The sequence below is a fragment of the Plecotus auritus genome, assembly GCF_963455305.1.
Source record: "Plecotus auritus genome assembly, chromosome: 8".
NCBI lineage: Eukaryota > Metazoa > Chordata > Mammalia > Chiroptera > Vespertilionidae > Plecotus > Plecotus auritus.
Genome location: NC_137782.1, coordinates 77,555,779 through 77,571,079, shown reverse-complemented (window position 1 = coordinate 77,571,079; position 15,301 = coordinate 77,555,779). Strand labels below are relative to the sequence as shown.

At 38.9% G+C, this 15,301-nt stretch overlaps 1 protein-coding gene across 4 annotated transcripts in view; it reads right to left on the bottom strand.

Moving 5' to 3' along the window:
• Positions 1-15,301, bottom strand: part of MACROD2 (mono-ADP ribosylhydrolase 2) — a 1,970,509-nt gene that overhangs the window by 1,329,627 nt on the left and 625,581 nt on the right. The gene's annotated exons all lie outside the window — the stretch shown is intronic.

Genomic DNA, 15,301 nt, shown 5'->3' with positions numbered 1-15,301 from the left:
GTCCATGTCACTGAACACAAGGTCGGGAAGAAACACTAACACTTCTACCTCTAAGCTGGTAAGCATTGCCTTCAAAACACAGACAAAAAACAGCCGAGAAGAAAGTGAGGAAAACACTCTAGAACATTTTTACACACCTCAAAACAGAGACAGTAGAGTTAAAACTAATCAAAGCAAGAATCAGACCTCTGAGTTCCTCCTGCCCACTTCACCCCCCAAAAGTATGACACAGACATGACTGAGCTGCTGCAGGGTCTCTAACAAGGCACTAAGTAAAGCGCAAGGTTAGCTTAGGTCTGTAGTCGGCAAACTGCGGCTCACGAGCCACATGTGGCTCTTTGGCCCCCGGAGTGTGGCTCTTCCACAAAATACCACGGCCTGGGCGAGTCTATTTTGAAGAAGTGGTGTTAGAAGAAGATTAAGTTTAAAAAATTTGGCTCTCAAAAGAAATTTCAATCGTTGTACTGTTGATATTTGGCTCTGTTAACTAATGAGTTTGCCGACCACTGGCTTAGGTCGTTATAAACACCCATAGAACCATCGTCAATCGACAGGGACTGAAACAGAACTTGGCTGCCACTGCTCCAGCTCTGCTAAATGAGCAGGCTCCCCAACCCCAGGTCTCATCGCTCCCTGGCCTCCCATCCTGCTCCTCATCATATCTGGCCTCCCCAGTGAGAGTCAGCTTTTCAAAACACAAATTGGATGCCATTGGAAATTAAAACTGCATGACTGGATTGGAATGCACAGGTGGAGAGCTATAAGACCACAAGCACATAAATCAGGACATTGAGAACTTGGGTTCTTCGTTATTTCTGAATGGGGTCCTTGGACAGAAAGGAAACACAAGATTGTAAAGATGTGAAAATATATCAGAATATTAGTGGTCTGAAGACTGCCCCCCTCTCTCCACAGTTCACAATACCACGTAATTGATCATGACTTTATTATTATTACTAGTGGCCCGGTGCACGAAATTAGTGCACGGGGGGGGGGGGGCGGTTCTTAGCCCAGCCTGCACCCTCTTCAACCTGGGACCCCTCAAAGGATGTCCTACTGCCGGTTTACAGGGATCAGGCCTAAACCGGCAGTCAGACATCCCTCTCACAATCCGGGACTGCTGGCTCCAGCCGCTCACCTGCCTGCCTGCCTGCCTGATTGCCCCTAACCACTCTGCCTGCCGGCCTGCTTGCCCCCAAATGCCCCCCCTGCCAGCCTGCTCACCCCCAACTGCCCCCCCTGCTGGCCTGCCCACCCCTACCTCCCCTCCCCATTGGCCTGCTCACCCCCAACTGCCCCCCTGCTGGCCTGCTCACTCCAAACTGCCCCCCCCCACTGTCCTGATCACCTCCAACTGACCCCCACTGACGGCCTTCTCACCCCCAATTGGCCCCCCTGCTGGTCTGCTTACCCCCAACGGCCACTGAAGTCCCATCCTGGCCTGATCACCCCCCGGCAACCCAAGGTCCCAGCCCCTCTTTTCTTTCTTTTTTTTTTTTTTTCAGTGCCTCCTTGAGTGGAGGCCAGGGCTGGCCAGGGCAGGTGGGAAGCTTGGCTTCCTCCATTGCCAGAGCAACCCAAGCCTCCTGCTTGCTCCAGCTTCATGGCCAGCCGCCATCTTGGTTGGGTTAATTTGCATACTCGCTCCTGATTGTCTGGTGGGCATGGCTTGTGGGTATAGAAGAGTGATGGTTAATTTGCATGTTTCTCTTTTATTAGTGTAGATTATTATTATTATTATTATTGTCATTATTTTGAGAGGAAGCTGGATATTTGGTGGGAGATTGTAATTGAAGGACATAAAACTTTTTTAATGTCCCAGTGGCTTTGCAACCACTGACTGCCTTGAAGACATTACTTCTGGCTGAATAAGTCTCCTAGGAAAACAGTCTCCTCTGGGCTTCCCTACACCACTACTTGCATATCTCTGAAGTTTGAGAATGAACCTGGGCCTCAAAGGCACCCACAAAAAAATGACCTCACTCCAGACTACTCTAAACCACTGTGTTTTAGAAAACCTATATACTGAGATCCAGACTCTTTATCAGACATGTGATGCTCACGCCCCAGTTTCCTTAGAAATCAGTGCCCATAACGACACTGCTTCCCATGGCCATGCGTGGAACGTGAATAATACCAGGCATGAGCAGCACCGGCTTAGTGTGTACAGTGCATGTGCCCCACTATAGTAGTTAAGACCTTAAACTCCTTAAGTGGAAATTTTGTTTAAATATTAAAATAACTTTTTTCCTTGTTTAAAAATGAGGAATATAAAGAAGCAAGCAGAATATGAAAACCACCATTTACCATGCAGACAACTCAAAATTCTGCTCTTCATGCTTTCACTGTTTATGCACACACATACTCACATACATAATTTCCTCTTACAAAAAAAATTTGATATATTTTGTTCAAACTCTTTCTTATAGCAATTTTACTTTTTAAAATGTATTCTGTGAAATAACAGAAGTGCACATGATGTAAATAAATAGATAGGCCAAAGTTGTTCATATAGTGAAAACTGGAAATTACTCAGATAGAGCGGTGGTTAAATAAATCAAAAGACTTATCAATGCAATGAACTATTATACAGCTATTTAAAATAACAGGCCAACTCTATATGTAAATATTTATAAACATGAAAATATTTCTAAGTGAAATGCCATTTATAAGAGTATATATAGTATAGTCACATTTTCATTTACAAAGTTATACATAGTTATATACACAAACAATTTATATATATATACATATAAGGGTATTGGAAAAATATATGCCAAAATATAAGAAGTGATTACGAGATGGAAAACAGAGGGTGAGACTATTAAGGGAAAAAATGACCCTAATAAGTACTTCAAGTATTTTATTTTATAAATATATTTTTATTGATTTCAGAGAGGAATGGAGAGGGAGTGAGAGATACAAACATCAGTGATGAGAAAGATCATTGATTCGCTGCCTCCTGCACATCCCCCACTGGGAATCAAGCCCACAATCCGGGCATGTGCCCTGACCAGGAATTGAACTGTGACCTCCTGGTTAATAAGTTGACGCTCAACCACTGAGCCAACTACTTCAAGCATTTTAAAGTGAACATATTTTCTTGGCAAAGAGATAATGAGTTACTCAGTTTGAAATGGATAACTAAAATGGGATTTGCTAGTGTACTTAATCATATGCTGTCACATATTGTCTACATTATTTAGATTGCAGCCTAATGAAGTTTGTAGATATCTAATTCTCAAAATCTTCAAGGTTATACCAGCATTCCTTTCTGCTGAAAGCCTAGCTGAAGAGCTATTTAATAATAATGACTACAGCTTAAATGTATTGAGTGCATCTATGTGCCAGGCATTATAATGAGGACAACCTTAAGGTAGATACTAACTTTATTATCTCCATTTTATAGGAGTTTAGCAGAGTTTAGTGACTTGCCTACATTCACAAAATATTGGAAATGTGATTCAAAACTTCAGGTTTATCTGATGTAGCAATCATGCTCTTAACCATTATAATTCACTGCCTTCAGGAATTGAATCAGACAGTCTTACCTCAATTCCTGCATGTGGCATATTGAACCACTACATTACATTAATTTTTAATTCACATCAATTCTATTCATGAGTTATAATTTACAAACAATCATACGCACAGATTTTGCAGTTTTGATGAGTTTTAACAAAATTATATACTCAAGTAACCATGATGTCAATAAAGATACAACATGTTTCCTTCAACCCAAAAAGCTATCTTGTGTCCTTTCCATCCAATTTCCCTTCTTAGCACCCAGAGGGACCCTTTGTTCTAATTTCATTCACCATAGCTAAGTTTTGCCTGGTACATAACTTCAACCTTCATATAAGAGATGGGGAAGGAGGTGATCACTTCTTTCACTTAGCACATTTAAAAATATATATATTTTATTGATTTTTTACAGAGAGGAAGGGAAAGAGAGTTAGAAACATTGATGAGAGAGAAACATCCATCAGCTGCCTCCTGCATACCCCCTACTAGGGATGTGCCCACAACCAAGATACATGCCCTTGACTGGAATTGAACCCAGGACCCTTCAGTCCGTAGGCCTATGCTCTATCCACTGAGCCAAACCAGCCAGGGCCATTTAGCAAATTTTTTAGATTCATCTGTATTGTTGCACAGATTAGTACATCATTCCTTTTTATTCTTGAGTAATATTCCATTGTTAAATATACCATAATTTCTTTATCCATTCATCTGTATGGCAGGATAGTAAGAAGTTAGGAAAATTCCTGGGCAAGTGGAATAGGGAAAGTGAGACAAGAAAATTAATCAAGGCCAACTTGCAGCTAGCTTGTAAAATGCAAAACCTTATCTCCCCAACCAAGGACACTTGAGAGAAAATGGTTAATACATAGCTTAAATCACCCTGGAACTGCAAAGGCAGGAGGAGAGGAAGAGGGAAAAGAAGAAGAGTGTTTCTCACTCACTGAACAAAGAAGTCAGAAGTCCTGGGAAGTCAGCAGTTCTCATAAATTCTGGGAAAAGTCACAACAAAGTAAAAGGGTGACCTTGAAATCTAGTCCGTTGGCCAAAATATCCTACAGAGGAACCTTAAAACCTATAGACAGAAAAGTATAAACCCCCTAATCCTCCACCAGGCAGGGTACTCAGATTATACCCACTTGTGCTGTACATTTACTTGCTTTACTCTCTTAATAAATTTGCTTGCTTTGCTTCAATGCTGCTATCTATCACTCATCTGAAGTCTTTCTTACGAGATTGACAAGAGCTGAGGAGGAGAACAGCCACCCCCTGACTCAGGGGTCTGTCCAACAACAATCTGTAAATGGACATTGGAGTATTTATAATTTTTATCTACTATGAATAAATCTTCATTTTTTTAAAAGTCCTTTGTGGTTATATATTTTTTTGTTCATCAAAGAAATATTTATTAGTAAAATTACTGAGTCATTATATGTTGTACTTTATAAAGAACATACAGTTTTCCCAAGTGATTATACAAATTTATGTATACCCCCATCAATATATAAGAATTCAAATATTGGCCCTAGCCGGTTTGGCTCAGTGGATAGAGCGTTGACCTGCAGACTGAAGGGTCCCAGGTTAGATTCTGGCCAAGGGCACATGTCCGGGTTGTGGGCTCGATCCCCAGTAGGGGGTGTGCAGGAGGCAGCCAATCAATGATTCTCTGTCATCATTGATGTTTCTATCTCTCTCTCCCCCTCTCCCTTCCTCTCTGAAATCAATAAAGAAATATATTTTAAAAAAAGAATTCAAATTTTGGCAATACTTTGGTCTTGTCAGCTTTTTTAATTTTAGCAGTTACAATAGCTATAAAGGGGTATCTCATGATTTCTATTTGCAATACCCTTATAATGAATGATGTTAAGTATCTTGCCAAGTGCTTATTGGACATTCATATATTCTTTTTGGAAGTGTCTATTAATGTCTTTTGCTACTTTTCATTGTCTTTTTATTACTGAGTTGTGTTAAATCTGTTATGAGTTCCATCCAATTTTTAAAATTTCAAATATTTTTTTTCAATTCTTGAGATTTTCATTTGGTTCTTTTTCTTACAGTTTTCAGGCTGGGACATGTAGACAAGCCAATTCGCCTAATGTGCACATCTCTGGAATGTGGAAGGAAACTGGATTCCCCAGAGAACCCATGCAGACATGGGGAGAATGTGCTAATTCCACATGGATTGTGGCCCTGGATTGGAATCAATTCTTCTTTTTTTCTCACCACTTTATAGCAAAATGATGTTGAATGAAATGATGTTTATATTCATTTATAGATTCTATATTCATATATAGATTTTGAGGCTCCCCCACTCTGTGACTCTCTTCTTTCTGAATCCTCATATGAATTCCTAGTCATTTTGCCAACCCTGAGTTCAGTCCTGTGATTGTTAATGCCAATAAAACTATTGCTTTTTCTTTGAGCCCTACCAGCCACTTGCCATGTAGGGTAGGAAGGACCCTCATAGGTCAAAGTCATTTAAGTGTGGATCTTACACAGTGTGATTTCCTTCTTTCAAAGATTGAATCCTCTTTAGTTTCAGCCTGCTTTTAGTTGCTTTCTAGCATCCAAAAACGGTTTCTGTTGTTCTTTTACAGTTTGTCAAGAATTTATAATTAATATTGATAGAAAAGTTAGTCTGATATCAGCTATTCCATCATCATTAGAAGCTGGAGGTATACACCACATTTTTGCTTGGTTAAATCATGATCTCATATTACTTCAGAGCTATATACTCGCAGGGCTCTTGGACAAAGTGTGTGGAAGAAAAAGATGATGCTGATATCCACTGTATCAATGCTGTGCTTGCTTAAAAGTGTTGTTATGTATTTGAAAGAAAAACAAGTCTCTCCATATGCACAACCTCAATATTAGAGTTTAAATTTTCTAATCTATTGTCAATTGTTTTGCTAGACTTCTTTTCCCAAAATGCAAGTCTGATTTATTACTTCCCCACTAAAGTAATGTTTGCTATTCCTCATGTCTTATGTTGTAAAGCCCTTAATTCTAAATTATGGTCTTTTAGACCCTTCACAAATGTGGTTCCAACTTACCCTCCTAATCTCACATCATCCCACTCTTTCTCCCTTGGCATCTCATCAGTCTGAATTCAGGACAGCTAAATCCTCACCATTCCCTAAACAAAGAGTTCCTTTGCAATGTACTCTCTACCCAGAGGATCTAGCTACGCCTCCCTTCTTTTCCCCAGCCTAGCAAGGACTTTCTCATTTTTCAACTTCTAGTTCCAGAGTTTTCTTCTCTAAAACCATTCACAACCTTTATAGGAAAAAATAATGCATTTTTTATGTTCTCATAATATTCTGTTTTGTTTTGTTTGTTTTTGTTAATCCTCACCTGAAGACATTTCTTCCATTTGATTTTTAGAGAGTGGAAAGGGGGTTGGGTAGAGAGAGAAAGAGAGAGAAAGTGAGAAAGAGAGAGGTGTCTGATAGAAACACATCAACTGATTGCCTTGCACAGGCACCTTGACCAGGGCCAGGGATTGAGCCTGCACCCAGGTACTTGCCCTTGCCCAGGAATTGAACCCTCGACCCTTCGGTGCATGGGCCAATGCTTTAACCACTTAGCACACTGACCAGGGCTATTCTGTTTTCTACCCTAATTTTCATAGGTATAAATTATTTAATACTTAAACAAAGCAGACTGTTTATATGCTAAAAAGTCTGTCTCGTCCCTTAGTCTACTAGCACCAGGAGGCACACAGGAGGTGGCTTATTCTTTTGTATATCCCAGCGATCTTAATAACTGACATTTATAGCATTAAATTAAATATAATTAAATGTCGGAAAGAGTAGTGTGTCTTTTTTTAATATATTTTTTATTAAGGTATTATATGTGTACATATCTTACCATTGCCCCCCCCCCACCCCACTCCCATACATGCCCTCACCCCCCAATGTTTTGCATCCGTTGGTTATTCTTTTATGCATGCATACAAGTCCTTCGGTTGATCTCTTATTTCCCCAACCTCTCCCTAACCCTCCCACTGTAATTTGACAGTCTGTTTGATGCTTTACTGCCTCTGTATCTATCTTTTTGTTCATCAGTTTATGTTTTTTATTATCCACAAATGAGTGAGATCATGTGGTATTTTTCTTTCATTGACTGGCTTATTTCACTTAGCATAATGTTCTCTAATTCCATCCAGGTGCCTACACATGGTAATAATTCCTTCTTTTTTATGGCAGCATAGTATTCCATTGTGTAGATGTACCATAGTTTTCTGATCCAGTCATCTGCCGACGGGCACCTAGGCTGTTTCCAAATCTTAGCTATTGTAAATTGTGCTGCTATGAACATAGGGGTGCATATATCCTTTCTGATTGGTGTTTCTAATTTCTTAGGATATATTCCTAGGAGTGGGATTACTGGGTCAAATGGGAGTTCCATTTTCAGTTTTTTGAGGAAACTCCATACTGTTCTGCACAGTGGCTGCACCAGTCTGCATTCCCACCAGCAGTGCACAAGGGTTCCTTTTTCTCCGCATCCTCGCTAATACTTGTCATTTGTTGATTTGTTGATGATAGCCATTCTGACAGGTGTGAGATGGTGTCGCATTGTCGTTTTGATTTGCATCTCTCAGATAATTAGTGACTTTGAGCATGTTTTCATGTGTCTCTTGGCCTTCCTTCTGTCTTCTTTCGAAAAGATTCTATTTAGGTCCATTGCCCATTTTTTTATTGGATCATTTATCTTCAGTGTGTCTTTTTTTAAATAATACTAAGGAAGTGGTCAGTCTAGTTAAATCCAAAGAATCTGAAATTTAAAAGTAAAGTCAAATACACAGTTGTATATTTTAGTTACAAATCTAGCAATGAGTTTCTGCAAGGAAAGTGTTAACAATGCATAGAGCCTGAAATTCACCTGCTTCTCTCAGGTACAGTGCAGCCTTGTTTCCCTGAGTGTCAGGCTGAAAAGGCAGTGAAGGAACAGTGGGGAGATGTGAGATGCAACACAGCTCACTACTTCAGCCTCTTTCGCAGATGGGGAAAATGGCCAACACTCAGGCTGGCACAGAATGGGTTCAGTCTGACCTAAAATGCCTAAGCGCAATTACAACTAAAAACAACCACCACCATAACAATAACAACAAACCACCACCAACAACCAAAAACAAGCCCAAGATCAAAAGAAGGAAAGTTGAGCACAATTTTCCAGAGAGCAAAATGACTGTCTATGCATCTTAACTGACCAAAGAAAAAAGGACAACTAAACTCCAAAAATAAATATCTCACCAAAACTCATTTATTTTTCTTCCTGGGCATATAGCTAGAGAGCACTTCCCAGCCTCCCTTATAGTTATGTAGGGTAACAAGACTGAGTTCTGTTTAAAGGTTTATGAGTAAACGTGCCTAACTACTTCCCCGTCCAATCCCTAAAAATCCTGCATGCAGTCTTCATTCCTCCACATGATCGTCCACTGTCTGTGGAGCTGGATGTAGAAGATCCAGGGTAGTACAGAAACTAAGTGGAAAGTACCTGAATCCCTAAATAACTCTGTGGAAAAGAGCTCCCCTGCCCCTACTTCCCATAATGGGCTGTCAATCAAGTGCTAGATAAACCTTTATCATATAAAGCCCATGAGATGTGGATATGTTGGTGATAGCAGTTTACCTTGACTAATATATTTTACCTCTGTTGTAAATATGATAATAGTGATTTTTAGTCAGCTTGATTAGTGCTACTCTTTAAACCTTTATGCAAAAAAAAAAAATCAGATTTTACTACTAGAATGAATATACTGTATCATGTTGGCCGAGTTCCTTCCCTAAGATATGCCTCAGAGTCTTAATCATACTAGACTCTGAGCACGGAAGCCAGCCTGTCCTAATTACTCACATAGTTGTTCCCCCTACTTTGTGATTACAACCAGACTAGTAGAAGAAAAAGGCTGAGGCCTGCCTAAAAGCTGTCTGTGGTTATGGTCAACCAGTAATGAAATGATCGCTGAGGTCACTCACCGGGCTAAGAGGAAGCTGGCTGCAGCTTCTTTCAAAAACAGGCCTTTAGCTGCGCTGACACACCTGTCATTTACCATCCTGACAGCAGCAAAATGCTCGAAGGCAGATGGTTAGCTCAAACAGGGCCTCTGATTCCCAGCATATTTCCTCCAATTTTCTAACAAAAGCTAAATGCAGAAGACTTCAGCCTATTAATTAGGCCATCTTATTTTAGTTTCCTTACACGATAGCCCGGAGAATTGGACTGTCTGAGAGTGAGGTAGAAAGATGAGTTTCAGTTGTGCTTGGGGGGAAATTGTTTTTCACTTTTCAATTTTACCTTGGGGTTTAGAATTTGAGAATAGTTTCTGGGGATAGGCTTTATGTCACTATTTAAATAGCTAAAATAAAGAAAAGAGATGGGGCATAAAACTGCTTCAATTTTTCTGACCTAAGATTTATTTTACCTCATAATTCCAACCAGTATTCTTCAGGTAAAGCTCCCCATTTTATAAGCAAATAAATAAATTAATCCTGAAAACAGTAGAGAATAAAGAAGCCACAAAGCACTAAAAAGGAATCATCAGATATGGCGGACCAGGGATTGTAAGGGCTAGCAAAAAAACACACACACAACAACAACAACAAAAAAACCACACACACACACAAAACACACACACACAGGAATTCTAAATACATATTTGAAAAAATACTATAAGCACTATTTAGTGAAATCCAGTTATTTTAGATGTTGGTCCTATGAGGTCTCTTCCTTGTCTTACAAAGATAATTTTCTAAACCGTTTTTAGCAGGGGGATTTTGAAGTTCTTAGATGTGCACACATTCATTTAATCTTCTTCTGTAAATAAAAGACAGTAACTTAATCTAAAGCAGCCACACAAATCATATTAGCCTGAAAAAATAAGAGGCTCTCTCACCGAATATATCTCTTGGAAGCCCAAGAGGATTCAAAGGAGTTCTTTCGAAATCAAATCAACATAAATTTATTAAATAACTACCTTAAACAAAGCATTCTGAAAGAAGCCATAAGGAAATCAAATAATGATAATAATATGTCCCATCTTTGAGGATTTATTTGGGGGCCTTCTGGCATGCCAAGCAACGTGCCAGCTTTCACCTTACCAGAGGCCATTGTTGCCAAGGGAGGCAGGAAGGCTCTGGAGTCAGAAGAAGAGGTTTGAATCCTAGCACCACCACCCGGCTCCCTGTGCTTTGATTTCCTCATTTGTAAAACAGGCACCTCATACGACCTCTATTCAAAATCACAGGTGCTTTGTAAGTAAATTACTATATGACAAGCACTTTGACTAATGCCTGGCATGTTGCAAGTATGTAATACACATTGGTTAGGCTATTGCACTTAATCATCATAACACTTTTTACAGGTAGGATCTGTTACTATGACTACTTAAATAATAAAGAAGTAAAAGTTAAGAAACCAATGCAAGATCATTTTGGAGCTGGGGTCAGAGCTCATGCTTGCCTAAACTTAAAGTCTGTGTTCTAAGTCCTTACTCTCTCCTACTTCCATTAATGCAAAGGGTATAAACCTTGGTCTCTCCTGTAGGAAGCCAAGCAATTAGGACAGAAATTCTTGGAAGCATGTTTTCACTAAAATAAAACATAACCAACAATATATGGAATATCTTAGTATAGAGAATACATCTTCTAATAGATCGACAATTCTTTTGGGAGTATGCGCATGTTAATGTTTTATAGTTCATAAAGCCCATTGACAAAATTACCACCTATTTAATTCTCAAAACAATTTTGCAAGTTGGTCTTGAACTTTATTACTTTTCCCACTTTATAGCTGAGGAAACTTAACAAGTGCAAGAAAAGATGACTAAGTTCATCCACCCGTTAAGTGGCTGATATAATTTACATTTCATGGCTCTCAAAGTGAGGTCAATATTAGCTGGGGAGTCTGATAAAAATACGGAGTCCTAGACCAGCCCCAAATCTATAGAAACAGTTTCTCCAGCAGTGGGACCCTAGAGTCTGCATTTAATAACTTCCACGTATAACAGCGATACACACTGCCAATTGAGAACTTTGAGAATCATTCCTCCATGCAATCTTGCTTTCTTATCAAAGCTCTAGAAAGTGGTGAGCAGTTGAGTCTATGGTGAGTAATCTGAGCATTCACTGGATACAAGAACTTTTGAGTCCTGGCTCTCATAAATCAGAAGACAACCTTTATATTTAATTAGAGCCATGTCCTCATCTTCCTCCACTTGTTCTAATCAAATATCCAAATATCCCCAGACCTTAACAGTTTGCACTTAAAGCAGGAAATATTAGCTAGAACTAGAAGTGAAATCTAGTAGGATTTTGATAAGCACTGCTTCACTCTGAGATATGGTAATGATGAAATGCCTTGGACAAGAACAGGTCCCTGGTGCATGGACTCCAAAGTAAGGCTAAAGGATATCCATGTAGGAGATGGAAGAATATATTGTCACTTTTTGATATTCAGAATTCATGAGGTTCAAGTTTACTAATATTTAACATATAGATCGATGGTGCTTTTATATAATTTATAAGTAAACACACACATACTTATGTGCACATAAACAAATAGGTACTGAAAGAGGTGCACAATAAAAAAAAAGTGGTGCCAACAGACATAGTGATTAAGAGTACTCTAGAATCAAACTGTCAGTCTCTGTCACTTGAGTTTCTGCCTTTAGATAATGGGTACAATATTAATACCCACCTTGTAGGATTCCTATGGTAATTGAATAAAGTAACACTTGTGCGGTGCCTGCATAAGTACTGAGATAATCTTAGTGTGGTAGATCTTTCTCCCACTGAAATTGCATAATTATTCCCATCTTTGTACCCAGGGCAATGTGACTCTACAGGTTTTCCCATTAAGAGATGTCATCTGTTTTGCCACCCCTTGAATGTAGACTGGTCTTGCATCTAATTTTCTTTGACCAACAGAACGAGGCAGAAGTGACTATATGTCAGTTCTAGTTCTAAGCCCCAAGAGGCCTTTCACACTTCTGCTCACTCTCTTGGAACCCCGCTCAGCTCCCATGTGAATAAGCCCAGGCCAGCCTACTGAAGGACAAGAGAGCACATGGGACAAGACAAGCTATCCCAGCTGAGATCATATTAGACTAGCCAGCACTCAACTGAGCACAAACACATGAGTGAGTTCAGCTAAGATGTGAAGAACTATCTAGCTTGTGACAAACCCATAGAATTATGAGTTATATAAATAGCTATTGTTTTAAGCCACTACAATTTGAAGGTGGTTTGTTACACAGAAAGAGCTAACTAATATATGTAGCCACCATCATCAGAAAAGATGCAAAGCCATAAACCACTCTCAAGTGAAGACAAAAAGGAATATAGTTAAATAGCTGTCTTAAATTCTTGGGAGGAAAAAAAGCAATAGAGTTGAAGTAATCAGGTAAAAAGTTGATTCCATTAGAGGTCACCTGTAGGCTGCATGAAAGATTTATGTGTCAGGTACTGAATAGCATCAGTGTTTCCTTTAGGGAGGAAAAGAAATATCTGTAAGAAAATACAATACAATGACAAGGCAATGCACATCTTGAAGCTTCACAGATGTAAGGAATTTAGCTATTTGAAACAACCTTGGGCTGACTGAAAAAGCAACTTCTCTTCTGAAAGCTCCTGATCTTGCTGGTCAATTTTGCAATGACATTATGAGGCTATGATCCCAGGAGAAGATGATAAATGTAATAGAATAAACTTCAACACATGTCTTAGTTCAGGAACTTGGAGCCATTTTCAGCTATGGGTCATATACCTAGCTTTCTTCATCTCTAATCCAAAAGTTTAGCAATTGTTTTTTAAAAGTCAGGCATCATTTCTATGTCCTTAACTAATTGTGCAGGTACACAAGAAACAGTGATTTTGTTTATCCTGTTGAACTTGAATTTCCAAGTGAGGATAAGAAACTATTTCTCAGAAATAGCTACAATAGACCTCACAAACTTTTTCTTAAAAAATCAATCAGCTCTATCTCATTAGTAGATGTGAGAGTGAAAAAGTCATGTTGATTAACATCCTAATCAGATTCTGATAAAGACATTTTGAGCTGATGCTCACAGCATGGTAAACAAAGAATTTTAAGACCTAACCCATGCATTTCAAGTCATTATGACAAACATTACTGGTTTTCTACTCATTACCAGTTCTCATTTCCCTTACTAACAGAATCCCTATATTGATTTGGGTGGCTATATGACCAACTAAATATCTATATTTACCAGTAGCTCTTTCAAAGATGAAAAATATAAGAGTGGCCAAATTAGATGGAAGGAGATGACATTGGTGGGCTTCCATGTAACCTCATTACAGAGGATATACCCACACAGATCTTTTAATTTATTAATATTAATAAATATTATTATTATTATTATTATTATTATTATTATTAGGATTTCCCACTCTTCTACTTTCATGCATAAGACTAAAACCTGGCATTCAAGCTTCAGTAGCCATTTAGTGAGCATGAGCATAAAGCAGCCTTGGGCAAACTACGGCCCGCGGGCCAGATCCGGCTGTTCTATCCGGTTCTCTTGCTCTCCCCTTCGCTCCTTTATTTTGAATTTATATTAGTTCACACAAACACTCCATCCATGCTTTTCTTTCGGCCCTCCGGTCCAGTTTAAGAACCCATTGTGGCCCTCGAGTCAAAAAGTTTGCCCACCCCTGGCATAAAGGCTACATTTTAGTAAGATTGTAGTGCCTACATCTCTGATGGCATCTGTGGGGGTATCACATTAGCTTTGAATTATTTCTCACGCAATGAGAGAAAACTTTTTTTGTTGTTAATGGGCATGTCTTGTGTAAGCACTATCTGTAACTTGGAGCATAATGCCATTTTAAATGTAAGCATATATTTAAATATTTTTAATATTCAAAAATATTTATTTTGAATAGGAAATTTTGAAGTTCCTATTCAAAATTTCAAGGAACACAGCTGAGACATGTTCCTTGAAATTCTGAATGAGAAACTTCCTTTGATTGTTAAAAAAAAGTGTTAACTACTAGGAAATTCTGAGATGACAAAACATCAGAAAGGGGACAATATAGTAGACAAAACTGTCAACAGTTCATTGGAGGGGTCAGGGCATACCACTAAAGAAAAAGTAGCACCTGGAAAAACCTAGAATTTGCCAATATGGTGGCCATATGACCTTAAGATGGCCTAGATTTCATGAGCTCTCACCAGGGAGACACATTTCCATCAGCAATCAGACTGGATTTACTCAAGGTAAAAGGCTCCAAAGAAGATAGTGAGGACCAGATTTCTCTGAAAGTTCACAGAGACAGTCTGAATGAGGGTAAATTTGCCAGGGTAAAGTTGCCACCCCATTGATATTAATGGATAGATCTTCCAGACAGAAGATCAATAAATTAATCATAACAGCCTTAAATAACATATTAGACCACATGGATTTCATTGATGTTTTTAGAGCATTTCACCTCAGAGCATCAGAATATACCATCTTTGCAAGTTGACGTGGAACATTTTCCAGGACAGACCACATGATAGGTCACAAAACAAGTCTCAATAAATTTAAGAAGACTGAAATCATATCAAGCATCTTCTCTGACCATAATGTATGAAATTAGAAATCAATGACAAGGACAAAAACTAAAAAACACACAAACATATAGAGGCTAAATAACATGTTATAAACAATGAATAGGTTAACAATGAGATCAGGGAAGAAATCAAAAGATACCATGTTCCAAGCAGAAGAGCTCCCAGCAGGCATTACCAGTCTAGGCACCAGCCTGGCCAATGT